Source organism: Gobio gobio (genome assembly GCF_949357685.1).
Source record: "Gobio gobio genome assembly, chromosome: 20".
Taxonomy (NCBI): domain Eukaryota; kingdom Metazoa; phylum Chordata; class Actinopteri; order Cypriniformes; family Gobionidae; genus Gobio; species Gobio gobio.
This window is the reverse complement of record NC_137113.1, coordinates 10187451-10215095: the sequence shown is the minus strand read 5'-3', so window position 1 is coordinate 10215095 and position 27645 is coordinate 10187451. Positions and strand designations below refer to the sequence as shown.

The 27645-nt window shown below is 36.4% G+C and overlaps 1 long non-coding RNA gene across 2 annotated transcripts; it reads right to left on the bottom strand.

The window, feature by feature from the left end:
- Positions 1-619: 619 nt before the first annotated feature.
- LOC307143903 lies at positions 620-4229 on the bottom strand. Of its 2 annotated transcripts, none has more exons than XR_013818640.1 (5): positions 4088-4229; positions 3342-3394; positions 2541-2707; positions 1814-1984; positions 620-1163 (listed from the first exon to the last, which is right to left on the bottom strand). It is a non-coding gene; the product is annotated as an uncharacterized lncRNA (long non-coding RNA). The 2 variants fall into 2 exon arrangements; XR_013818641.1 differs by having other exon boundaries at positions 622-1163; positions 1749-1984.
- Positions 4230-27645: the final 23416 nt, after the last annotated feature.

Sequence of the window (27645 nt, the reverse complement as noted above, 5' to 3'; positions counted from 1 at the left end):
GATGAGACTAAATACCAGCTTGCTAGTAATGGAGATGTGAAGAAAAAAAATCGGATGTGAGGTGTTCATCATGTTTAATCCTCAGTCGATCTTTAAGCCTATATTCTTAGCAATGCTGTTCTAACTCTAACCCATTGTAGCTTTTTAAGTAGAAGATGGATATTTTTGTTTTAATTAGAAGGGCAGTATGACAAATGCTTCAGTGTGTTTTTACAGTCACATTTGTTGTGCACAAACATGCTCTTCTGTAATGTCTTTCTCGAGCAGCATTCTGAAGAGATTCATTTCAGTGAACCGGTTGGTTTGGAAAGTGATTTCAATTAACCAATTACTGTTATGTTTGATAATTTACACTGTTAGACATTTATAAGAGATTTTACAGTAACTTACTGGCAACACTGTTGCCAGTAAGTTACTGTATTTGAGATTTACAGTACAAGAACCGCATTTCAGTTTACAGTAACTACATGTTACTGTAATTTTGTAATACAGTACCGTTACTGTAAACCTTGGTTAACAGTGCATTAATCCTAATCCTATTCAATCATTAATACTTACTGAATTACATTAATTCTTACATTAATCTATCCTACAGAAGTAATCCAAACAGACAATTATTATGAAATATAAAATTCTTTATTTAAAACATTTTAAGTGCTTTAACTTAAACATTTAAATGTGTGGAAAAAGTTCACTTTAAAACATCCTCGAATCAAATCTTATTTTCAGAAAATCATGTATAAAAGTAATCAGATTGCATTCAATATCACTTATTATTTAAATTTACATTTATGCATTTGGCAGACAACTTGCATTGCATTCAAGATACACATTTTACATTTTGTCAGTTCTTGCTTTCCCTGGGAATTGAACCCATGACCTTGCTAGCACCACACACTATTGTTTGAGCTACAATTTTAAAAACTCTGCAGAAAATAGTTGGTAGAATACTGTAAATAGTTGGTTGAAGAATACTGTAACTTTGGTGCAAAATACACATATACATGAATAAAATATAAACAAAGAGCAAATTAATTCTGAAACAAGTTATCACAACACAACACAAACACAAGTTTCATATCTGTACCGATCTGTGCCATCTTCCACATTGGATGATTTCAAACAGGAACCAGGATTCTGCTCCATTATGGCAAGAAGTCCCTCTAGATAAGAATGATATGAAGTTAGTCATACAATTTGAGTATACACAAACTTTTTACACTGTTGGAATTTAATAAAAAATAATAATCCCATTACAATTCATCATAATGGTAAAATACTATTTTATAGACAGTTAACACTTTGAGGTGCACCTAGCTCAACGTATGCTGTCTAGTCTAATCCAGTCCTGCAATGCCTTCATGAAGATGTGAAATGAAATGTTCAGTTTTTGTTTTAGCTGGTGATTCAATGTAATGAATATTTTGAAGAATGTACTTTGTAGTGATGCTGAACCTGATTGCATATTAGAGAGGTGTCTGTTATTTAGCTTAACAAAATTGATATTGAGTAAAAAACTAAAGAAAACTGTTAGTACATAATAGTAGCAGCAGCACAAACTATATGCTCCAAAAAAGTAATATTACTGAATCACCTCAACGTGATTTCACAAACTATTTAATCAAAAACAACAATGTAACCTTTTATTGCAGGATGGATTACATGTATACTGCATTAGCTTTAGTAAGGTATCCTCAAACTTAATGCTACATTCACACGGGGCGCCGGCGTTAACGCTTCTCATTTACTTTGAATGGGTGACGTCATGCGTTGCTGAACTGAATTGTGGGTTCCGTCGCGTCGCTTCACTCACGTTGCAAGCGGCAGAAGTTGAAAGGTGTGTTGGACATCAGCTGCGGCCGGATGCAACCAATCGGCGAGAGTAGCTGCGTTCAGGCAGGGAGGAGCTGCAAACACAGACGTGAAGTCGGACACTTTCTGCTTCCCGCAGTGACGCTCTCGCTGTGTTTGCACACTTTATCAGCTGAAGTGAAATAAATGCAATATTTGTCAATACACAGATGTTTCAGAGACATTTTTTGTCATGTAATACTTTATGCACTGATTAATACAGCGTGTGTTTGTACAAGAATAAAGTTAACATACAAGCCTAAACTATCAATGAAGTGGGGGTCTACATTTTTCATCTGTTTTATTTTGATAAACATGACAATATAACATCGCAACTACATGAAAAGAGGTTTAACTGTTATAAAAAAGAGATTTGTGCACATTAGAGGAACTGAAGGTTTTAGAATAAACACGAAACACATGTGATCGCTGTCATGCGGAGAATCTGGCCAATCGTGGAACAGCTGTGTCGTCATCAAAGTCTGTGCAGTCGCTCTAGAGAAACTGTACCGGCTGTATTAGCCGACTGCTCTCGAATCGCTCTCGCGGTACTTTGATGCCATACGTCACTGTCACGTGGCGTCGGCGCTGTGTCAGGTCAGACAAAATTTCTAACCGGCATGACGCCCTGTGTGAATGCAGCGTAAGTGTCTGTGTACATTACATATCCTATTAAAAAAGTGTCTCACCTAGTCCAAGTTTTTCCATTCAAACTCCATTAGGTGGCGAAGGAAGGATGACACTCTGTTGTTGATTACAGTTGTCTTCCTGTTCACAACTTCCCCGGTCTTCCGACTCACTCCGGTTTTGGTGGTGCATCTTGTTCCCACCTCTGGGTTTTTCCTCACGAAAAAAACTTAAAGCAAGAGAAAATTAAGAGAATAAAGATATTTTAAATTTCATCACCCTTAGTGCCTTTGCTTTAAATGTTTTTGGTAACACTTTAGAATAATGGTCTGTCATTAAACGGATAGTTCACAAAAAAAAAAAAAAAGTAAATTCTGTCATTTACTCGCCCTGTAGTTCTAAACCTTTTAAAGAATGTTTGTAACCAGACAATTTTGAGGCACCATTCACTTCCATAGTAGGAAAAAATTACTATAGAAGTGAATGGTGCCTCAATCTGTTAGGTTACAAACATTCTTCATCTTCTTTTGTGTTCAGAAATGTATTCAGGTTTGCACTTGAGCAACATTATTCTAAAGTTTTGCCATGTTTTTTTCATAAATTATATTTCATCTGCCAAAATCATCCAAAAATTGTCCAGGACTGCTTAAATTCCAGAAAATAAAATTATAATCTGTCAATCCTGGACAAACACAGTTTTGGATTATTTTAGTATAATATAATTTATGAAAAAAAACATGGTACATGGCTAGTTACAGCTAAAAAGAGGTGGAAAAACTAAATAATTTTGTGATTCAGTTAAACAGACCCGACTAAAACATACAAGAAAAACTTACGTTAAGGAGTAATGTAACGTTACTTACCGTTGTATGAGTTCCAGTGTCGCACAGCACAGGCAGGCTCCTGGTATTCTTATCTAAAGTGTAAAATAAATAATGTCAATCCAAATGTAAACTTTGCTTGTTAATGACATTATTTTTTGCAACTAGTGGCCAACGTTAATTTACTAACTAACGTCGTCCTAATGTACGCAAAATCTTCATTGTATTGGTAAAGTTAATTCAATAAACTCACTAACGTTAAGTCTTTTTAAAAATAAAACGTTAGGTTTATGTTACCTCAGTTTTAGTACCAAAGCTGAAGCAAATGATAACCTAACGTTATGTAAAGTATGTTGTCCGGGCCGTGAGCTCTCTCCTCGGGCAGTAACGTTACACACGACGCTGGCTGCACTGGTTCTTAATCTAATTCAATAAACTCATTTTTTTTTAATAAAACGTTAGGTTTACCTCAGTTTTTAGCAGCAAAGTTTAAGCAAATGATAACCTAACGTTATAAAGTATGTTGTCCGGGCCGTGAGCTCTCTCCTCGGGCAGTAACGTTACACACGACGCTGGCTGCACTGGTTCCTAATCTAATTCAATATACTCATATTTTTAAAATAAAACGTTAGGTTTACCTCAGTTTTAGCAGCAAAGTTTAAGCAAATGATAACCTAACGTTATGTAAAGTATGTTGTCCGGACTGTGAGCTCTCTCCTCGGGCAAAACTTACAACGCTGCACCGGTTCCTAATCTAATTCAATAAATTCATAAAACGTTAGGTTTACCTCAGTTTTTAGCACCAATGCTGACAAGCTAAAATTGGGGTGCAGACAACCGCGGATAGTACAAATCCCACTTGCTTGTTTGCCGTTCTCACGGGGGAGGAAAAAATCTTCGCAGGGTGTCCGGACACAGCTCATGTTCTCTGGAACCGTGAGCTCTCTCCTCGGGTGAAACTTTCAACGCTGCACTGATGGTTCCTAATATAAATCTCAAGCAAATCCTGTCGATCCCAATTGTGCCAAATAGGCCGTTGTGGTAAATACAGTATTATACTTTATTTTTTAAAAATACAGGAAATCACTGTATTTGGTGTTTGACGTCATAGAAAATACCCATGATGCAACGGGAATTACAGTTATTTACTGTAAAGAGAATTTACAGTATTATACTGGGTGATATATAGTAATTAACTGTACAAATTACAGAAATGTCTAACAGTGTACTGTTCCCTTTCTTATTTTGTAGATATCAGGACAATATCAGGATATTGTATGTCAGTGCGAAATTCCCTTGCAATAAAACCAGAATCAATATTGGTTTTGCTTCTTGGAGATGACGAGAACAGAGGGATTTGAAATGTTGTAAACTAATGAGCGGAGATGGTGTTTTTATCACTTAACAGGTGAGTAAGGGATTTTATTGAACAGATAAACTGCCATATGTAGCTCTCTAACAGAGTTGATTGTAAAGTATTATCTATTGTGAAGGGTCATTACATTATGGTTGTTGTAGCTCTGTGCTGGAATTTATTTTTAAGGTAGCTAATACTGTGTCTATTAATGGGTATTGATACAGTAATGTCTTCAGCTAGTTAGCTTGAGATCCAATTTGCCCATTTAAACTGGTTAAATCTCTTAAGCCTAGTAGTGAATGTTTTATGAGCAGTAGGATAATCTTTATTTTAGCTATAAGAACCATATTCATCTGCAGTGTCATGCAGAGCCGAAGCACAACCAAAACAATGTTCTTCAGCAAAATGCATGCCGTTTTGTTTTTTAGACGTAAGAAGGCCAAAAGTTACATAATTTACCTTTAATACAGTATTATTATATGACTGGTTATGTCGGTCTGTAATGTTTTTGTTTTTAAGTGCAAGCCTTAATAATAATAATAATAATAAAAAAAAAATATATATATATATATATATATATATATATATTTCAATAAACAAAAATTGTAGCTATTTGTCAGTGGATGTACACTACCTTTCAAAGGTTTGAGATTGGTGAGATTTATTAATGTTTTTGACAAAGTCTTAACCCTCTGGTGCTCTTCAGTCACTTTTGACTGAGTTATAAAAAAAAAAAAGTGTTTTGTTTTTATAGAATTCATTTTACTTCTTTGGAATGGTACGAAACTTGGTAAAGGTTTTGGCACTTGCTGTGTGAACACACACACACACACACACACACACACACACGTACTCCTCCACTTGTACTCCTCGCGGTCAAAAATGACCACATTGGAAATTAATGGGAGACAAATTTTATCTAGTGGAATCGTTTGGTACTGCGCCCAAACAAAATCTTACTGAAAGCTAATTTTTTAGCTATCAAGATATCAAGCTCAAATTTGGAACACAACTTGTTTAGATTTATTTGTTTTTTTGCAGTTTTAAAAAAAAAATCATATAAAAATTTTAAATAGTATTTTTCTGAATTTTTCATAAAATTCTGTTTACGAAACTTAAAGTAAAACATAAAAATAACTTTTTTTAAGAACTTTTTTTCACTTCAGCAATAATCTGCCAAGTGTCTTCTTTGAAAAGAGATCAAACTTAAGTTGTGCTGTAAAGCATTTAAGATTTACCACAGTTAAAGTTGGAAATTTCATTTTCAAGTAAATGCTCAAAAAGTGAATATATGGATTATAACTACAGCATAAATACAATTTAGTATAATGAAATATTATTAAATAAAAACATTATAACAAAAATACATTTATTTCATTTCAATTTTTTTTTTTGGACCGCCACGCAAAAAACACCACCAATGCTGCATGTAATTGATCAAAAATACAGTAAAAACACTAATAGTGTGAAATTTGTTTACAGATTCATCATTACTCCAGTCTTCAGTGTCACATGATCCTCCAGAAAACAATCTAATATGAGGATTTGCTGCAAGAAATATGTCTTATTATCATCAATGTCTAAAAAACGGTTGTGCTGCTTAATATTTTTGTGGAAACTGAAACATTTCAGGATTCTTCAAAAGAACAGCATGTATTTGAAATTGAAACGTTCATACATTATAAATGTCTTTTAAACTCAGTATAATTCGTGTTATAGTATAAAACATGTTTGTTCGCATTTTGATTTGTGATTTAAGAACAGCTGTGAATATGTGATAGATAGAGAACATATTGCGCTGTCGCTTTCTGCGACTGATAGCGGCCACAATAAGCAATCAGCATTAAAAATAACAAATTCCAGCACCGTATCGCCAATCATTAAAATACACACTAACAAAATGCGGAATCATTTGAGATGCTTCCTCTATAGATACAGCCCTCCTGCAAGCTTTCAAAAAAAGTGGCGGGGACCAAATCGGCCATAGAGAAAAAGAAAAAAGCGGGGATGAAAGAGTTTTGACATTACAAGTGCAATTTTAACAGCAGGTTTCTGTTGCACCACTGCATGGACATAAAATGTCAGCTGCCTTTTAATAAATGAAAGGGGACCTATCATGGGAAAACAGAATTTTCTGTTCTCGTTTGAAATGAAAGATTTTGATCTACCATGTAGACACACGCTAATACAACACAAAGCTCCCTCCCAAGTTCACCTTTTTTGCTAGACTTGATCTAAAGTGTGTGAGCAGCTCAATTATTACAGGTTTTAATAAGGAAACCTTGGGGATTTATCACAATTTGCACCTGTGCTTTTGTTGAAAGTATGTTTGTGGGGATGTGCATTGGCGGCTTGTGCTTGGTGGTATACAATCAAAACCCAAGGCCTGTAATCTCAGAGAACAGACAGTCTTTGATTTTGATGGCTTCAAAGAATCTCTCTCTACATAAAGAGGCTTCTGATGGTGGTCTGGTCTCATCATATGCGACCTGATGATCAGCCATACTTAATGTCTACTGTGTTCCTCTTCATGTAATGTCATCATGTGGTACAGAAATGAGTCCAATGGCAATATGTTTGTTCCTTGAGTAGCAGTGGATCAAAACGCAGTGATCCTCAACTGGTTTTGATTCATTTCATTGGACACTGCACTACCAAAACTATGTATCACAGGGGTCTTCAAAAAGAAAAAGAAAATGTTTGTTGTATATATAAAAAATAAAAAACTGTATACTTTAACCAAAGTTCATAAAATGGGTCTTTGTAAAATATGTTCATTATGTGGAAAAATAAATATATAAAATACAAAAAATATATAAATTAAAATATAAGTATAAATAATTCGTTTTTATGTAAACATCGAAGTATGTAAAAAATATTAATATTTAATATATGCATGTGGTTGGGTCAGATTTAAAATGGGTCCCTGATATATTCTATCTACTAAGGGGTCCTTGGCCTGTTTATTATATACAAATGAGCAAGGCTTGTTTGTTGTTGTTGTTGTTGTGGATTTATTGTGTACTGTATTCAGATGCCATTGCATTCTTTTGAAAAACCCAACAGGCTCGTCTTTATGGTTTGAGTGTTTGGTTTCCAAGTGTTTGGTTTCTTTTGAAATCCAATGGTTTAATTTTGTCATTAGCCAACAATTCACATTAGACACATAACCAGTTTATCTTTTGTTTGTAAGTGAACTTGTATTCATTGTAGTCTGTGGCATATTTTCTTTCACTTTGTAATGTTTTGTTCATTTTTTTTTTCTATTTGAACACGTATCTGCGTGTTATGCAACATGGCCTTATTAGTAATTTCTGGCATTTGAAATCAACAACAAAAAATGTAAAAAAGTATTTATTTCATAATTTGATATATTTTGCTGATTGCACATTTAATTGAGTAGAACTTGAATCTGTTTTTTGTTTTTTTTTCTCCCCAATATGTTGGTTGTAAATACCGAACGATGCTTTGGTACAATTAATGGGTATCTTGAAGACATTCAACTGAAGTATGAATGTTGAGCAGTTGGTCAGTATCAATTGTACTACTTTATAAAAAGATCAAAAGATACGTGGATTCTAGGACAGTCAAAGAGAGAGAGAGAAAATGAAAAAAAGATTTAAATAAACGTCCATTGTTCTTGGCAATTCTGAATTGGAAACTTAATTTAATCTGTGAGAGAGAAAACTGATCAGAATGTTTTGTTCTTTGACATACTTGAACATTCGCTTTTCTCACTTGCACAAAAGAGTGAGAGAGAGAGAGGGAGACGGATTAAACTAGGCAGAACCGAAACAGGCGTAGAGAGCTTAATAAGTAGCCCTTGAGCTCAGAGGAAGGAAGACAAACATTTCCCTCACCAACACACCTGTCAGTTTGACGACAGCAGGCTATTTGAGTGTGCAGCTCTGTACTCTTATGTGTTCAGGTATATATAGTGTACAATTACTGAATCTATCTATCTATCTATCTATCTATCTATCTATCTATCTATCTATCTATCTATCTATCTATCTATCTATCTATCTATCTATCTATCTATCTATCTATCTATCTATCTATCTATCTATCTATCCATCCATCCGTCCGTCCGTCCGTCCGTCCGTCCGTGTAAGATGATGTAAAGGGCTAGATAAACAAATAATCAACCACATCCCAAATACTTTCAATGAATTTAATGTCTGGACTCAGAGGTGTCAATTAATGTGTGAAAATGATTCTTCATGCTCCCTCCCAACCATTTGAGCCTGATGAATGTCATCCTGGAATATGGTCATGATGTGTCTTCCTACATGGTTGTTTAAGAAATGAAAAGCTACACACTCCATCAATGAGGGTTAAAATAACTTTTGCCAAACATATAACATGCTAGATATAACAACCTCCCCTGTTTCTCTTGAAGCTCCACTTCTAGAACTGCCTCCACTGCCTGAACTACAGGCTCCAGAAGGGAGCAGAATCTCATTGAGCTCCATGTTAAAATGCCCAACTTTACTGCAGAAAAAAAAACATGTTTACAGCCTGGTACAAATTGTGGTTTTGGTCTATACGGCTAATTTTGCCCTTCACCTCAGCTCCAGCAATGTCCCGTCTCTTTACCCATTTTCAGTTATCCAGGAGTGACGCGCTGTTAAGATGGCAATGGCTGGCTTTGAGGCTTCAGAAACTCTCTTCAGAAACCTACGGGTGACATCACGGACACTGCGTCCATATTTTTTTTGCAATCTATGCTAGAAACATAATAATCGCTGCAAAAATGATCCAATTGACCTTTCGGTAAGCCCCTCCCCTTGAATGCAGATGAGCCAATGGCAGTTGAGTATCAGTTGTACAGGGACCGGAACTCGGACATCTTTAGGTTTCAGGCCCATAGAGAAACTAGGGTTGAAACAATTACCGGTTTCACGATAAACCATGATAAAATGTACTGAGGGTTAGTAATATCGCTTAAAATTTAATTATCATAAAAACCATGCGTGATTATCACGATTTTGAAAACTCGCTGTAAATCTTTTCCAGTCAGCGTCAGTCTGGTGCAGGCGCAGCGCCGCTGTTTTGTGAATGAGAAGAAATGACAGATGGCAGTGACAGCCCCGGGATTGTTCAGCCTTCTAAAAGGACCAAATCTGAGGTGTGGTCATATTTTGGCTTTTAAAAAAGTCCGGAGGGAAACTTAATCGAAGATGGTCACCCTGTCTGCAGAACATGCAAGAAGAAAGTCACTGTAATAGGGGAAACAGTTCAAATCTGCGAACGCAAGGCAAGTGGACGTTGACCTCAATTCCAAAACTACTGGGAAATAATAACGTGAAGCTTGAGCCAAAGACGAACGAACAAGTTCAGACAAGACTAGGGTGACATTTAAGGGATAATAATAATCAGGGTTTGACATTAACAACCGCCATTTGCGGGTGTATTTCGACTGTGGCGTGTTACATTAACACAGTCACTCACACTAGCTACTTTGGCGGTTTAACTTATTATAGTCTTCTCGAAAGCCATCTGTTACAATCGCGTTGCGCATTATAACCAATCGCACGTGTTTCTATTGAGTTTATGAATGCGATGTCTAATAATCAGAGGCGTTCAGATTAGCGGAATTTTGTTCAGAGCGCACACCACTCCACACTCCATCAATGAGGGTTAAAATAACTTTTGCCAAACATATAACATGCTAGAAACCAAGCGGCAACCTCCCCCTGTTTCTCTTGAAGCCAATATGGAAGTGACTTAAACTGCAATTCATCGACTGGCCACTAGAGACTCATTGAGTGTTTCTATTGAGTTTATGAATGCGATGTCTAATAATCATAGGCGTTCAAATTAGCGGAGTTTTGTTCAGAGCGTGCGCCGCTCACTCACTGAAATCTGCACTCAAAGTAGAGATGTGTGTGCGATGGACAAGATTCATTCATCATACAGTGGTTTACTGTTTTTGTTCTATTTCAGCAGCGAAATAGTTGCAAACAAACACCGCAGAACCACAGCGCATCTGATATGACTGGCATAATGTTGGCTTGAGGTTCGAGATCCGTCTCTAAAGTTACATACGTTGGTATACGTTGCTAACTTCAATAGAATTTGAAGAGAATGACTTGGTCACAAAACTGACTATAAAGTGTTCATCTAGGTGTCAGGTATGATGCACACATTTTGATATTTAATAAAATAAACTGTCAAATAATATGAAAATATGGATATGCATTATTTCACTTAGCCTACTGTTTACACAAAATATGCTAGGTTTAAATGTCATAGCTGATAGAACACTGATGAGAATATTGCTTGAGAATATATTTACAGAGATAATATTAGAGATAATATTTACACCAAATTATTATTATTTATGAGTTATGCGTTGCTATTGACGACGGCCATTATAAGGAAGGAAATCCCACGGAATATAATCTAGCTTAAAAAAGTGCATAGAGCTGCTTGATTTATTTGTTGATTTTCAAATATAAAACTTCAAATATAAAACTAAATCGGTTTCAAATGTGTGCATCTGTTCTATTTGAACACTTTCATCTCATTTGAACAAAACCGTGATAATATTGATAACCGTGATAATTTGGGTCACTATAATCGTGATGTGAAATTTCCATACCGTTTCATCCCTAAGAGAAACATTGAAAGATCCGAAGCTCTCATCGTTTTGATGGTGTTTATGCTACAAAAATGGAAAAACGATGTGCCTGGGGTACTTGTAACACTGATTCCAGGTATCCTGAGAGGATTTTCTGGCTGTCATACTCTCATTACGTTGTGTTTAAAGTTAGTGAGTCCATGCTAACGTACAAAACTAAATAGCTAACTGTTCTCACATCATGTAACGTTAACAGTTTAGGTCAAAATCACATAAACAAAAGTCTACATTTTAGTGCCTTTCCATATTAAACTGGTTAAGTGAAAAATTATTTGATCTTATCCTGCTGTACATGAACAGTGTTGATTCTGGATGTTGCCATGTGTCATCGTGATGGCCGTAACATGAGGCTACTCCCACTTGCATTGTGATCTGGAAACCCTCGCTTCCAAATTATTCTTGTTACCTACCATATTTATTTTAAAATATTGTATATATCCCTCCATGGCATATTTAAGTCCTACTTGAATGCTCCTCGTTGAGAGGTGGTTCTTCTGTGTCCAAAAACATCTTGAGACAAGGTTTTCACACTGACAGCTGTCATTGGAAGACAGTTAGCAACTCTGTTTGTTTGACCGAGTTACCAACAGTAACTAAGGGGGGGGCGGGGCTTACCGATAGGTCAATTGTAGACTCTGAAGCATTTGCCTATTTAAATTGTAGCCATAGTTTACATCTGAAAATACCGACAGGCTTTTGTAGGTGTGGTGCTGTTTGTACGAATTGTTTTGAGGAATGCACTTGCTGGTTTGCAAATCTTAAGGATGATTCAAGAAATGTACCAAAGCGACTGAGAAAACATCTAATCACGTGTGTATGAAAGTTTTGTGAAAATAGTGTCAGCAAGGAAGAATCCTTCCGTAGAAAGGAGAGAGTCATCTAAAAGAGCAGCAGACTTTCAGTCTTTCAGGCTGTCTGACCTTTCGACCAGGTGCTAATACAGTTCTCTCTCTCTAACACTCATTCCACTCCAGCGTTTGAAGTGGATGGTCTGAATCTCTCTAATTCTCTCAGATCCTCCAGCAGAGCCATATCACATCCAGCAAGGAGAAGAAAACAGAAGGAATCCTATAGAAGAAGAGTTGCAATATTACTCTGGGCTCATTTGTTTCATGGAATTAATTCATAACCATGCACCACAACGTCTGTTCATCCTTGGTCCTGAGGATTCAGACCTGACATTAAATACACAGGTTTCTTCCATATTAAGTTCATACCATGTTAATAAATAATGTCTTAACACCACAGGCCCTGTTTATCTTTACACAGGTTTTTGAATTATTTATTGATAAATAGTATTTGATGTAGCATGTACACTAAGACTATAGGCTATAGAACAACTGTTTACTTCAAGATAAATCATTTTGATCAAAGATAGTCTCTGTAATAGACCAAATCTACCATGACAACTGAAATACAAATTTATTTTGTTTCTAGTGATTGTGGAATTATTTTGAATTGAATGTTCCACCAGACTTAGCCACGCCCCTTTCGGGGAAAAAACGCCCTTCCGTTGTGAACAGAAATGGAGCAGGAGAGCAGCAGCACAGTTAGTGTTGTCAAAGTTGTCAAAAACAACACTAGCAACAACATTCTCGCAGAAAAACTAACAACTGACAGCTGAAAACGACATAAAATTTTAATAATCAGCACTTCAACTACCACACTACTAAACAAAGAATCTGATGCAAATTTTTTTTCCGTTTCATAGCTGAGGGTGGAGACAGGTGTGATATTTCAGGACACCTAATTCACTGATGTCTGTCAGGTAATAGTGGGGGTTTTTTTTCCATTTAATTGTGTAAATTGATCAAAGGAAGTAACATTTTCTGCCTATCCAGTGAAAATGGAACATGATTTCCCTCCAGTGCATCCCAGTATTATGGAAGTGATGAATACAGAATAGTGATGATGATGATGATGAGGATAATTAGGCCTATTATTGGGTTGTTATGGGAAATCAACATCCTCTACTGTGAAGTTTACATGGTAGCTATATGAGTGCATAGTTAAAGGGGACCTATTATGCAAAATTCACTTTTATAAGGTGTTTGAGCACGTGTGTGTCCACAGTGTGTGTAAAAAACCAGCCTATAATGGTAAAAATCCACCCACTCCTTTTTTTATAATCCCTATAGATCATTAACAGTCTCTCCAAACAAGCGGCCCCGCCCATAATGACGATCTGCCCTAATAGCACAGATCCAGCCCTGAGTGAGCCGCAACAGTCCGTCATTTCCGTTTCCTCACTGTAGCAGCTGGAGATGTACAATTTCTGTGCTGAAAAAAAAAAAAAAAACATTAAAAAATGTTCTGTTATTAGGTCAACGAACATAGGAGTCTGAGCCCCTGAGGACACCTGGTTGAATTTCATTTATGAAAGAAATGCGCCGGACTGCTTCACAAACGAGGGTCAGTTCAATGCTGGATTTGCACAAGAGTCGTTTCTGAAAGATTTTAGATTAGCATGATGGTACATACTAGTCGATGAGTTGAATTAAATGAATATTCTTGGGACAATAAAGCCCTCCCTAACCGTTAAACACTTTATTATTAAATACACTTTATATCCACTTTTTTATATCTGTTTTTATTGGAAATAAATGTCTTTCCCATCTATGTGATGAGAAAAGGGAGTAGAGCGAGTTCGGCAAAAGGCAGATTCGAAAACGGGTCGATTTGGGTCAAAACTTTGTGCCCAACACTAAACCCCTACACTATAACAGCTGTAAACAATCCAGTGTCTTCAGTAATTTTGTCTGACCCAACCAGACATCAGTGGGCGGAGTTGGTGCAAATAGCCTCTGCCAAAAAGGCAGGCTATTTGCACTTAGTGTGAATCGACACTCCCTAAATGGGCACCACTAACCATTCAGAAACATCCAGTTGCATTCTAAACCTTGTAACTTCATCCGGACTCTCTCCAACTCCATTAGTGTTGGACTTCAGTTTGAACATGTAAGCCTGAACACCGCTACTGACAGTTTCTGACATGTTTGCGTGACATACTGTAGTTTTGTTGTTATTGGAGCATCCTTAGCACAAGCTGTAAAGCCTCCGCCTTTCTCTTTTGGAGCAGCAGCTCATTTGCATTTAAAGAGACACACACACAAGCATGGTGTTTTTGCTCACACCCAAATTGGGGCAATTTGACAGACTATAATAAACGGTCTGTGGGGTATTTTGAACGAAACATTTCACAGACACATTTTGGGGACACCAAAGACTTGTATTACATCTTGTGATAAGGCACGCTCAAGTTCACCCTCAGGATTCTTGTGGTCTGCTCCTCACATAAAACTATCATAAGTTTTAGGAATATAGCTGAGTCATATGGACTGCCTTTATGGTGTTTTAATGGCACATGTTGGTACTTTCATTGTATGGAAAAGAGCAGAATCATTCTATCTAACATCATCCTTTGTGTTTTGCAGCAGAAGAAAGAAAGTCATATGGACTTGGAACATTATGGTGAGTAAATCAAGATTTTCATTTTGGGGGCAAACTGTTAAGAGAGTGAGCATGGCCACAATAGTAATTTATGAGAGATGCCTCATTAAAAAGTGGACTGTTTTCTTTGTAGCCATAATTAAAATAGCCTTGCTTTACAAGAGTCTCAAAAACACAAGACCACAAAAGTCATTAAATATGTTTAAATATGGATCCCTACCTAAATACTCTGCCCTAGATTCTCTGGAAACTCTTTAGTGTATAGTGTTTACTAAAAGTTGTGATGTTATCAACGCAAAGTAAAAGTTTTCCTAGTGCCACCAACGATAAGTGCAAAAATAATGACTGTTTTCAGGCATGTATCCCACCAAAAAGACAGTCCCATCTAAAACTAACAACCAATGATACAAGGAACAGTTTAGTGTTTTGATTTGTTCATGCAGAACCGATTGATAGCCTAGAAATCTAGACGCACCCTAGCGGCAGCAAATATAATTTGCAGCCAGGGCGTTTAGCAACTCTCCGTTGGTTTGCGAGCTGGAAAAAACAAACTCTAGTCAGGCCAATCACATCGTGTATAGAGTCGGTGGGCGGGCTTAACATAATAACAGCAGAGTAGTGGCCGTTCCACGTGCTACTTGTAAACAATGAAGCTGGGGAACAGCGGTCTTTCGAATCGGCTTTGGCCGCAACTCTGGAAGACCTGGAGTTAAGCTTTTCTTTGATAAAAGAACCAAGAACGGCACTGAAGTCATTCTTAAGAAAGGAAGATGTGTTCTGAGTTTTGCCGACCGGATACGGCAAAAGTTTAATCTATCAACAAGCTCCGCTTCACCTTCTTCGTTGCTCTGGTTGGTTGTAGAGCTATCCTATTGCGTGCAGAGGGAATTTGAAAGACAACCGTTTATCCTGCCCCTCGGATTGAGCCCTGCCAATGGTGAGTTCCCAGACCCAAATCTGGATGTGGGTCTGGCTTGTCAGGCTACCGGAGGCAATAATCAAAAGCACTTTCTGACCCAATGTCATCTCTCTCTCAACCTTTGGCAAGTCTGATTCATTTGTTAATATTTTTTAAAAAATATTTCAAATATATACACTTAATTAGCAAAAAAAAAAGAAAAGTAAATTGGCTTTTGCTCACGTAGATTAATTCACAGTGAGAAGTGAATGTACGCTTTGTTTGCTTACTCTCATCTACATTCATAACAAGGGATTTGGCATCCTAATATAGTCCATTGATTCACTGAATACTTCTGTTTATCACCATTTTTTCGAATGTTGATGTTTTAGTTGTGCATAGTTTGAATGAAAGTGTTCTGACGAAGATCTTTGTTTTTTTATGTGGCAGATAAATACTGCTATGATTATTAGGGATGTAACAATATTCAAACCGAACTGAACAACCGCGATACACCTCCCACGGTTCGAACCGAATGTGCCCCGTCCCCTGCTGCCCCAGCCCAGCTCTCACTTCACCTTATGCCACAAAATGTTTTTTTCTTCATTGTCATTTGATTAAATAGTAATTAGTACACTTTTAACAACTAATAAGAGCTGTATTTTTACTAAATATTATTATAATGATATTATTTGCTAAATATACACTAACTTATCTTCCAAGTGCATGTCACGTGACTTGGGTGATCGCTCAAGTTGCATGGTGGGAGGACAAAGAGAGGCAGTTTCCCCATTTAGCTAGTCATAATATCGTAATTTTCGTACCCTGTTACGAAATAAAAAATCTCTCTCACCTCAGAAAAACGCTTTCCTGTCCTGTGAGCCATTATGCTGTGCTCGTAGCATACACGCTTCAATTACACACGCAAATGCGGTGGCACATGCTGTATATCACTTCATATATAAAGCGCAAGAGAAACTATGAGCAACGTTCAGTTGTCAATTCGTAAGTCATGAAATAAAAGTAAAGTACCAATAAATCTGGTAACTGGTACGACGTGTGTTAGCTGGGAAGGCATGCTGGTGTGATGTTCATTCTGTTCATCAGGAGCAGTTCTCATGTTTCATTAGCAGTTCATGTTGGTATTGTGTATTTGCCATGGTAACCATAAACCATGGTTTCCATAACCCCAAAATGCCACTTTATTTCCACTTTGTTATTTTGATTATTTTTAAATGAGTGTGGTGAGTACTTTATTGTATTAACAAAAACTGCTATTTAATAACTTATAGGCCTATTTATTCATCAGTAGTCATATTCATACGATTTATGTGTTTGTTAAGTAGGCTAAAGTGGGACATTACTTGTGTGTGTGTGTCTGATACATTTTTATGATTTTTTTTTTCTTAAACATTATGGTAAATGGTAAAATGAGTAGAATATTTCTGACTAGTCTACAATGCAGGCATTTATTTCATTTTATTTAACTCAGGTATGCTAACTGCTCTAAAGAAAACGGGGTCAGTTATAACGGACATGCGCGTGCCCAATGTATGTCATTGCAATCGTCTTTACCTTTATTACAACAGTCATCCATCAAAACTTTTTAGCGACGCTGGTTTTCTTTATCCATCTGAAATGTGTAGTTTGCATATCCTGTGTTCATGAAGCGGTTGGGAGTTTTGAGCGGCTGTTCAGTTTGTATTTCACACAGCGCGATTAGAAACGCCTTGGGTGCTCCGAATCCAAAATAATCACAGAATACGTACGAGAGAGGTGGTTCTTTGTTGTATTTTTTTTTTTTTATAATTTATCTTTTATTACATAACGTATCAATGATTCAATTAATGAATTATATTAATATATTAAAATAAATTTTAAGTTATCTTTAAGTGATCCCCCCCAAGAGGATCACTGAGGCCCCCTAGTGGGCCGTGGCCCACAGGTTGGGAACCACTGATTTATAAACTACCAGAGAATAATATTTAATACATAATATATATTCAAAACATAAAACGTGGAGTTGGGGTGGGTCATTTAACCAGATGTGTGAGTATACAGCTAGCTATCAAAATATATACATTTTAACAAATTTACTCAGCATGCTTCTCTTGACCTGAAAGAGAAAACTGTCCATAATGTGTGCCTTGCAAATTGCCGTCTGACACATTATTTTCTTGCGTAGCTATTAGCGTCTGCATTCATGAGTATATGTTTGGTATAATGACAGTCGGACCAATCCAAACACTTTCAAACTGTCGCAGTCTATTTAATGAGGATATTTATGCAATGAATATGCCACTGATTGTCTATTCTATTGTGTTGTTTTGCTATAACCGTGCCTTTAGGAGTACTTACAGTCTCTCTCCAAAGGTAGAAGAAAGCATCTGCAATATTTGTTATTGACTGACCAGTTACCCTCCATCAAACTGATTAAACAACTGAAGATGAACAGTGAAGATGTCTGGACTGAGAGAGTGAGAGTGAGTATGCTACCTCAGACGGTGCTCTCGTCTGCCCTCTCACCATTCCTTTGCTTTTCAGTCATCTATTTATCTGCTACCCTCCCTCTCTCTACCTCTCGTTTCTCTCCTGGACTATGTTTGATTCATGCCAGAGATGATTCACACTCCACCATATCCGGCATGAGGGAACCCTCACTCTCCATCCATAATTTAGATCACTCTCTTTTTCTCTCTCTCGCTCTCTCTCTCTCTGTGTGCATCTCCATCCTCTCACACTCTGCCTGTGTCTTGTGCAGCTGTCGATGCATCGGGTAAAAGATTGCGCCGTATTGAGGAAGGGGATCTATGAAAGCACACAGGTAAGAAAGAAATCCCTTGCTTTCTCTGCAAAGTTCCCCATTTCAGAGGAAAAATTCATATTGATGGATTGGGATGCGGATTATGGATGTCTGAAGTTAGTGGAAAATACAGATAGAAAGGCATGAGAGGGAATGAGATTAGGAGTGTTGGAGTGATTGAAAGTGAAAAAGAGATTGTGTGGGTAATTTGATGGTAAGGGATGGGTGGCGCTCGATGTTGTCTCACATCTGATGCATCGTGCAATTAGAGCCGCTCTCTGGGAAAGTTATATTGCTCCTCTCTAGTTTATGTGTGGTGTGTGTTGTGTGTGTGTGTGTGTGTGTGTGTGTGTGTGTGTGTGTATGTGTGTGTGGCTGCTTGTTGCCACATGACTATTTATTCATCCTCAAATGCCAGTGAAGGCACTCATGCTATATTCATGGGCTGTTGCACCTTGTTCAGCTAAAGTGTGTGTGTGTGTGTGTGTGTGTGTGTTTGTGTGTTTGTGTGTTGATGGGAACAGCTCAATAATGCAGTTACTTGTGGATGTAACACGTTTGCTGATGGACTTTTTGAGACCAACACACAAGCATGAAATAATGCATTAGTATGGTAAATGTGTTGCTGTCATGTTAAGTTTGTGTGTGTAAGATATATCAAGTGATATACCAAGTGATGCTTTTTTAGAATGTAAATATTCAGAAAGTTTTCTGTAATGGGTGGGGTAGGGCCATAGAAGATACAGATTGTACAGTATAAAAATCATGTTGGAAAGTCTCCATAAAACATGAAAACACAACATGTGTGGTGCCTGTGCGCGAGTATGCGTGTGTTTAAAAAAACAATAGATCTGCTTGTAGAAAAAATCCCAAATGAGGTCTCTTTGAAATCTCAGATGTTCTTCTAGACAGCTACAGTATGAGATCAAATAGAAACTCCTCTGAATCTTCTGCTTTTCTGCTGAGAAAAAGACGCTAGTATCTCAAGTTTCAACTGGTGCTCAGATTTGCCAAGATACAGTACCAATCTAATGAGGTCTTTACAGGTCTATATACTTACTGTATGCCAACAGTTGTCTGATTTTGGTCTAATTTTATTTGGCTTGAGCTCTCCTGAGCGAGCAACCCCTGAGAATGTCTGAAATTAAGGATAATATTTTTTTTTCTTTGGAATGATATGCATTAATGGATTGCACACAATTAACTGTCCCGCCAGAAAAACGCGATTATGCGATCGCATGATTTAATACATAATCAGCCAAAGTCTGCATATTTATGCGGGGGCCGCATTTTTTAAAATACACCGCACTTTCGCCGCATAAATTGCCTATTTCCGCGTGCAAAATATGCGGGGCTAGCATGATTTCATAATCCCCGCATTTTCATTGCAAAAAAGTCATATATATTAGCAGAAAGTTAAAAAAGTTAAGCAAGTTGTTGTTTACTTCACACAAGAGCCGCCATTTCCCCCTATTGCCATGGGAACGTTTTAAAGTGACGTAATTACGATAATCTTGATTCGGATTAATTACGGATTAATTACGTAATCATGATTCGGATCGCGTGTCAAACCGCCAAACTGCTGAAATTTGGCGATCCAAACTGCTGATTCGACTCACTGATTCATAACGCTTTGAAGCTTCATGACGCCATGACTATTCTCGCCGATTCATAAAGTTATTGTAGAACCACTGTAATGAGATGGACTTTGTAACGACGTCTTTACACTCTAAAACCGGATAAGTTGAGTTTACTTTAAAAATTTGAGGAAAGTGGTTGCCCTAAAAAATTTAAGTAATGATTACTTGATAAACTTGAGTTAAATTTATTTAAAGATATTAGTCGTTCTAATAACTATTTTAAGTTGAATAGACTAAATACTTTAATTTTAAGTAATACCGCTGTTTAATTACTTCACTTATCTTTTTAATTGCATTAAGTTGTTCTTACTTAAACCGTTTAAGTTTTGTCAACTTAATTCTATCTGGGATCTGAGGAAGTGTACTCCCAGAGTGCATTGTTGCATGAATAAATTAATTGCTTCGTTTTACTATTTTTGCCTTTATTTTACTATTTGTCTTTTGTCAGTATAACCCCAATAATGACAGCAAGTAAAATAGTAAAGGTCGTATTAATAATAAAAAATAAATAAATAAATAAATAAAAATCCTTGTTACCATTGTTGTGTTTTGCATGCTGAATGTTGAAGTGTGTGTGTGAGACACACTCGAGCATGGTCAAATGATATTGTGACAAACATAGAGGGATTATATCAACTCAATTAAAAGGTTATTCCATAAATATTAGCAAAACAAATGTTAAAAGGTCATTATTTCATTATTTGACATGAAAAATAGTTATGTTCTATATCATTAATGGACAAATATTACATTGTATATATATATATATATATATATATATATATATATATATATATACATATACATATATACATATATATATATATACATGCATGCATGTATGTATATATATATATATATATATATATATATATATAATTACTTCACTTGTTTTGAAATCAATTTCTTGTTGCATTGCTGCATTCATAGGAAGTTAATTACTATAATATGAATGAAGTTCCAAGTGTCCAACCAAAGGGAACACTAATCACAATTATGGTGAGAAGAAGTGGAGGAAATGAGTGATAAGTCTAGAAAAAATTGCCCCGCCTCAAAAACACTTTGCCCGTCCGTCCGCCCGTCCACCCGCTTGTTTTTTTGCTTTGGCAAAATGGTACTCAAACCAGTCAAGTAATGTTTACTAAGAGTTTTCTAAGTAGCGAAGGCATAGCATGCAAATAGTTCAGATTACTTACTTGTTTTAAGTAAGGTCAACAAATTATTGGACATTAAGTAAAGTTTACTAAAAAAGTCTTAGTAAGAACAACTGTTGGATTTTACAGTGTAGTACCTTTTAAGGGTCTTGAGAGTGAACCATGTATTGTGCCAATGGAGGCCTTTCAGAGCCATCAGATTTCAACTAAAATATCTTAATTTGTGTTCCGAAGATGAACGGAGGTCTGACGGGTGTCGAACGACATGAGGGTAAGTCATTAATGACAGAATTTTCATTTTTGGGTGAACTAACCCTTTAAACATAGGACGCATGTTTCTCTTCCTTCTAAGGAAGTCTCTTCCTAGTGAGATCCTCTGTTAGTAGTATATAACAACCAAATTGAGTGTACTGCCTCAGACGGGAGATGGCAGAGACCAAGACAATGAGATAGAGGAAGAGGGACAGGGGGAGGATGGAGAAGGGAGAGGGTAGAGAAACGGAGGAATGGAGAAACATACAGCTGGCATGAGACAATAACTTTTCAATGTCTCTACTGTCTGACATATAAAAATAATAAATAAGAGATCTCTTGGCAAATGACTGGTATCCGGTCCTGTGATTCAAACATAACGGGGGCAAAGCTGAATTTTCAGATCAACACACCCACTAACAGGTGCCGTGATGAAGAGATAATCAGTGTTATTCACTTCATATATATACACACTCAGAAAAAAGGCACACAAACTGGTACCTAAAGGGTGCATATTGGTACCTAAAAGGAAAAAAAGTGTACCTTTTGAAAAGGTACCACCCAGGTGACAGCTTTTGTACCTTTTTTTTCTGAGAGTGTATATATAGTTATTAATATTTGTATTTATGATAGCATTAGGTAAAATGTAATGCTGTCACCATAATATAGTTCACTTAAATGTCTGCGATGTAGTAAGCTACATTTTGTTTTAGTAACTTTTAGTGTAGCTAATTTCTTTGTCAAAAGAGTAACTTGACTGTAGTTGACTTTAAAAAACGAGTAGCTTACCTTGGCAAGCTACAGTTTCAAAGTAGCCTATTCTTTCCCCAACACAGAGAACAACACATGAGTCAGATGGTGTGTAACATGCTGGATTCATTCCTCACTTTTCTGCTCTAATATTGAAGTCATCCGCTGCACTTTGGGAGCTGAAACGCCTTCAAAAGGAAGGGAAAAGGCTGTGGTATTGTCTGAGAGAAAAACAGAGACAGAAGCATCTGTCAAGAATGTGAGTTGTCTCGAGGAAAAGAGAAAGAGGAAGAAAAGATAGCTTTTTTTTGTCTGACTATATCTTGAGTGCTTTTCAAGAGGAAGAAACTTGCTTTTAAAACGCCTTAAGTTTAAGAGTAAACGATGCTAACGGTTAGGCCTGTAATTGTGTGTGTGTGTGTGTGTGTGTGTGTGTGACGTGCTGACCCACACTATTGTATTTGTCAGCTACAGGCTCATGAATCACTCTGTTGATTAAAATGCCTCTAGCATGCAGGCTGTGATTATGCAGCTGCTACAATTGCAACCCATGAAAACAGAAAGAGAAAACTATGCTAAATAAAGGCATTTCCTCAGACGCAAAGTTTAAAGTCATAAAACGCCATTAGCAACCCATTTTACTCCTGTAATCTGGTGCATTTCCGGGTGAAATTGGATATCCAATGAGGAAAAAATGTATGATGAGATTCCCTGACCCCCTTATCTGAGTGTCTATTTACACCAAGTGCAAATAGCGTGCCTTGTTGGCAAGTGCTTTTCACACTACCTCTGGCCAACAATGCTTGGTTGGGCCAAGTAGAGAGTCAGGTTTAAGGATTTTGGTTTTGACGTGATCCACCCGGGTTCGAATCCGCCTTTTGGCGATTGTGTGTTCCCATCACATATCACATCGGAAAGGCATTTTACTTTCAATACAAATTAAGAAAATGATTTAAAAGTGGAAATAAAGTGCCTAATGAAATTATATTTAATAATAATAAAAGCATTTATTGGGTAGGGGTAGGTGTAGGGAGGGCTTTTATTGTCCCATTAATGCAGCATTAACTTAATAATTTTAATAACTATAATAATTTACACTCTGTTATTATTGCATCCTGTTAATGTGCAACAATACTGAGGTGCAAATAGTATGTATCTGTCAAAATAAAGTTTAAATTGTATTTAATTACTATTTACACATTAGGGCTGCACGATTAATCGAAATCGAACCGCAATCGCGATTTGGCTTATGTGCAATTATGAAAGCGCAAAGACTGTGATTTTAATGAAATAAATAAATAAATAAATACCCTCTGTGATCAGGAGTAAACGCTGCTCCGTCTGAAAGACTGCGAGTTGTGGTTGCTTATTATAACGTGCGCTTGAAAAAGTGTCTAACATCTTCACAAACTAGTAATGCGAAGCATTCATAAACCTTTTGTCCAACAAAATACAACGTTTAATCTTGCTCACTTCATATCATCAGTCGAGTTGATGTGGTTTCATATCACAGAATGTCAATCAGCACTGCATACTTTTATTATTATGAAAATACCCGAGAAGGCTTGAAGAGCTCAAATACACCATATCTTGTCGCAGAAGTATTATCTTCATGTTTAATCAGTCACAGCGTTTATATCTTCCTTTTATTCAGCATACAGCATGAGCTTCACATTAGGGATTTTCCTTAAGGATTTCCTGAAAACAAACAATTACTTCTCTGACGCAAATGTGGAATTCCTGCTCGAGGGCGCCCTCTGGCTTCCAGTATGAATTAAACTTTTGGATAGAAAATAAGAAAAATAATACTTCTAAATAAATGTATATGACAATCCATATGTTTTTCTTCAATGTACAGGAGTTTTAATCCCCACAGTGGATGCTTTAGAGGCTCATATTTCATATTAAAGACATAAACTTTAAGAAATTGATATCACAGATAAAAAGCACAGATTTGTATAATAATATATATATTTTTTACAATAAATCCTTAGACCTTTCTAATGATTTTTAGTCATAGGCTGTCTGCATACTAACAGGTAACCCACATTTTTTTTGTTTTCTGTAAAATATAAATATTATTATTATTATACTGTTATATTTATTCTTAAATGCTCTATTTTAGTTCTTTTAATAATGAATGTTATTGTAATAGTAATATTTCTTCTTTTTATTTAGCAATAATAATAATCATAATAATTATTGTTAGTCATATTAATATATAAACACAAAATGTTATATACACACTTTTCATTTGTAAAAAAAATAAAATAATAATAATCACATTTTAAATCGCAATCGCAATTTTAACCAGAATAATCGCAATTAGATATTTTCCCCAAATCGTGCAGCCCTATTACACATATTGTAAAGAACTGCTACTTTTACATGGTGTAAATAGAATATATCACTATTTTTACTTAGTAAATAGCATCTATCACTATTTGGACTTATTATAAATACCAATTATCGCTAAGAAAATATGCTATTTACCCGCAAATAATTATATTGGTTGAGCTGGGAGGAAAATAAATTTCATAGACAGAGCATGATATTACAATTTGATAAAAAATTACAAAGATAAACATTTGAAATAACATACACAAATAAATTCATTAATCCGTCTGCTTGTGAATGATCAGCTCATCTGTCCATTCTGCTCATGGCTGTGCTGATATCTTGTACTGGACCATTACACAATCGCTTCACTTACTGAAGGCTAATGTTTATGAGAACTGACTCGGAACCACACCAAATAACCACATTTATAGTGCATCATCTGCAATGACTTTTTTTGCAGGGGTTGATAATGAGAGGTAAACCTTGTTCGGTTATGAATGGGCAACTTGGCTTTTATACTCACAATTGGCAAATTGTTGGTTTTCATAAGTTGTTTTATGAACATACAAACTTTTAATCAGTACTAGACTACTAAGCTGAAGTGTGCATATGATGGACACTCTACTATCCCATGAGGCCACGGGAGAGGATTTATGAGTGCCAGTGAAGCAACGTAACTGACGCTGGTAGGTCACATGATAATGAAAGGGGGCGAATGTAGTACGTCCAGATTACATTCATATAGCAGTTGTGAAGTAATTACTTGTTCAAAATGAGCAGAATTGGGAAGGTTACTTTTAAAATGTATTCCTCAAGTTTTAAAAAGTAATTTGTAACGTATTTACAGCAGTTCTGTATCTGTTGAATCTTTAGATTTTAATCCATTTAAAGCTGAAATGATATAATAGTTTGGATTGTGCTGTGCTTTATATTTTATATTTTTCACGGGAACTCTAAAGCCAAAGATATGAGCTGCTGTCTGTTCCAATTAAACAGCATTTTGATCGTTGCAGCGAGATATCATAGAATCATTTTGTACAATTGGGCATTCACGAGATATAATGAGTGATGCTCTCTGTGATTCTGATATTTTGTTCTGTTATCGGAGTTGTGATGCCTCGCAGCAAAAGGATGTGTGCAGAATGCATGATGACTCTTCTGTTACCCAGTCTAAGGCTGGGCAAGATGCTGAATATTCACAGTATTTGTGTGTGTCATTGAGTGAATTATTTTTCTTATGCCAATTTTACATTTCCTAAAGACTGTTTTTAGACTATTTTTGCCATCTCATTTTGTCAGCATGACAGTGTTAAGACCGAGAGATGTTTTATAAGAAGCAAACAAAGCATTAGACTCAATTCTTCCATTTTTTTCTGTGGATAATTTCAAACTGACCACTTCAAACAACTAAATCTTTGATTGATCAGTGCTTCATCAATCAGTCTCCACATATTTTTGTGTATTTAAATGTTTGAAAAACTGTGGGAAACACGGTTTTGTTTTTTTAACTAAATTGTATTTTTAACCATTAATCATTTTGAATTTATTTTGGAACAACGGCTATGGAGTTTTTTCAGTATTTTTTCCATTCATTTTTCTGATAGGGATTTTTAAAAAGTCTTTGTTAAAGAGTTATAAGCTATGAACCGAGCCAATCAGCTATGGGGTGAATCTCAACCATAGACTGTAAAAAAAATATGGACATACACTTTAAAAAATGCTGGGTTAAAAACTACCCAAGTTGGGTTGAAAATGGACTAACCCAGCAATTGGGTTGTTTTAACCCAGCGGTTGGGTTAAATGTTTACTTAAAACAACCCAATTGCTGGGTTAGTCCATTTTCAACCCAACTTGGGTTGTTTTTAACCCAGCATTTTTTATAGTGTAGTTTCCGTGACGTCACCCATAGGATTCTGATGAGCAGTTTTGAAGCATAATTAGGGTCGAGCTGGCTGTTGCCATCTTGGCAGCGCGTCATCGCACGTCACTCCCGGATAATAGAAAAAAGGCGGGACGTGGTTGGAGCTGAGGTGACGTGATGACTAACAGACAGCAGATAAATGGCTATCCACCTGTCACTTGAAGGGGCCATGCCCTTAATTATGCAGAACTTTAATGTTTTATATAATGTAAACGAATGAGTTATAAAAGATTCACCCCCCTCACAGTTGTCATGAAGGGCAAAATTAGCTGTATAGACCAAAACCACAATTTGTACCAGGCTGTAAACATGTTTTATTCTGCTGTAAAGTTGGGCATTTTTTAAATGGGGCTCAATGAGATTCTGCTCCCTTCTGGAGCCTGTAGTTCTGTAACCTTCTTGTGGCCAGTCCATGAATTGCAGTTTATGTCACTTCCGTATTGGCTTCAAGACAAACTGCGGGAGGTTGCCGCTTGATCATAACACTACAAACTTTGAATTTTTAAAAATCAAGACTGTGTACTCAATGATTGTACTGAGGTAAAGAGCTATAACCCCATGAAACATTGCATTACAGCATAATCGAATTAAAAACGATGGAGAAATATAAAACTACTAATTTACAATTGTTGATTATATATATAAAAAATAATATATTTTAAGTTTATTGCAAAATATGCATATACTTTATAAACAAACATTTAAGTATTTTGAGAGAGCAGAGAGATCGACTCAATTACGCTGTTCGCAGTGCAATATGGTAGTGGGCGGAGCTAAATTCCCATTTTGACGCTTATAGCTTTTTCAACTCTCTGATTGGTGTACATTTCTGTACAGCATCATGGTGCAGCTCAGTTTCATTTTCATGGACTTTTAGTTTGTTTTTATTCGTCACATGTTTTCCTTTGTTTGATTTTCCCACCACTCATTTTTTCCCATGGACACTAATCCTCACCACAGTGGTTCGTCTTTCAGTTCATCACCATCATGTATTTAAGTTCCTCCCCAGCACCCTCAGTTGTCGGTCAATGTATGTGAATGTATTTGTTTTGCTTCACACACACACACTGTTACACCATCTATCTGTACCTGAGTTTATTGGATTATTAAAGGACATTTCTAATTGGAACCTGTT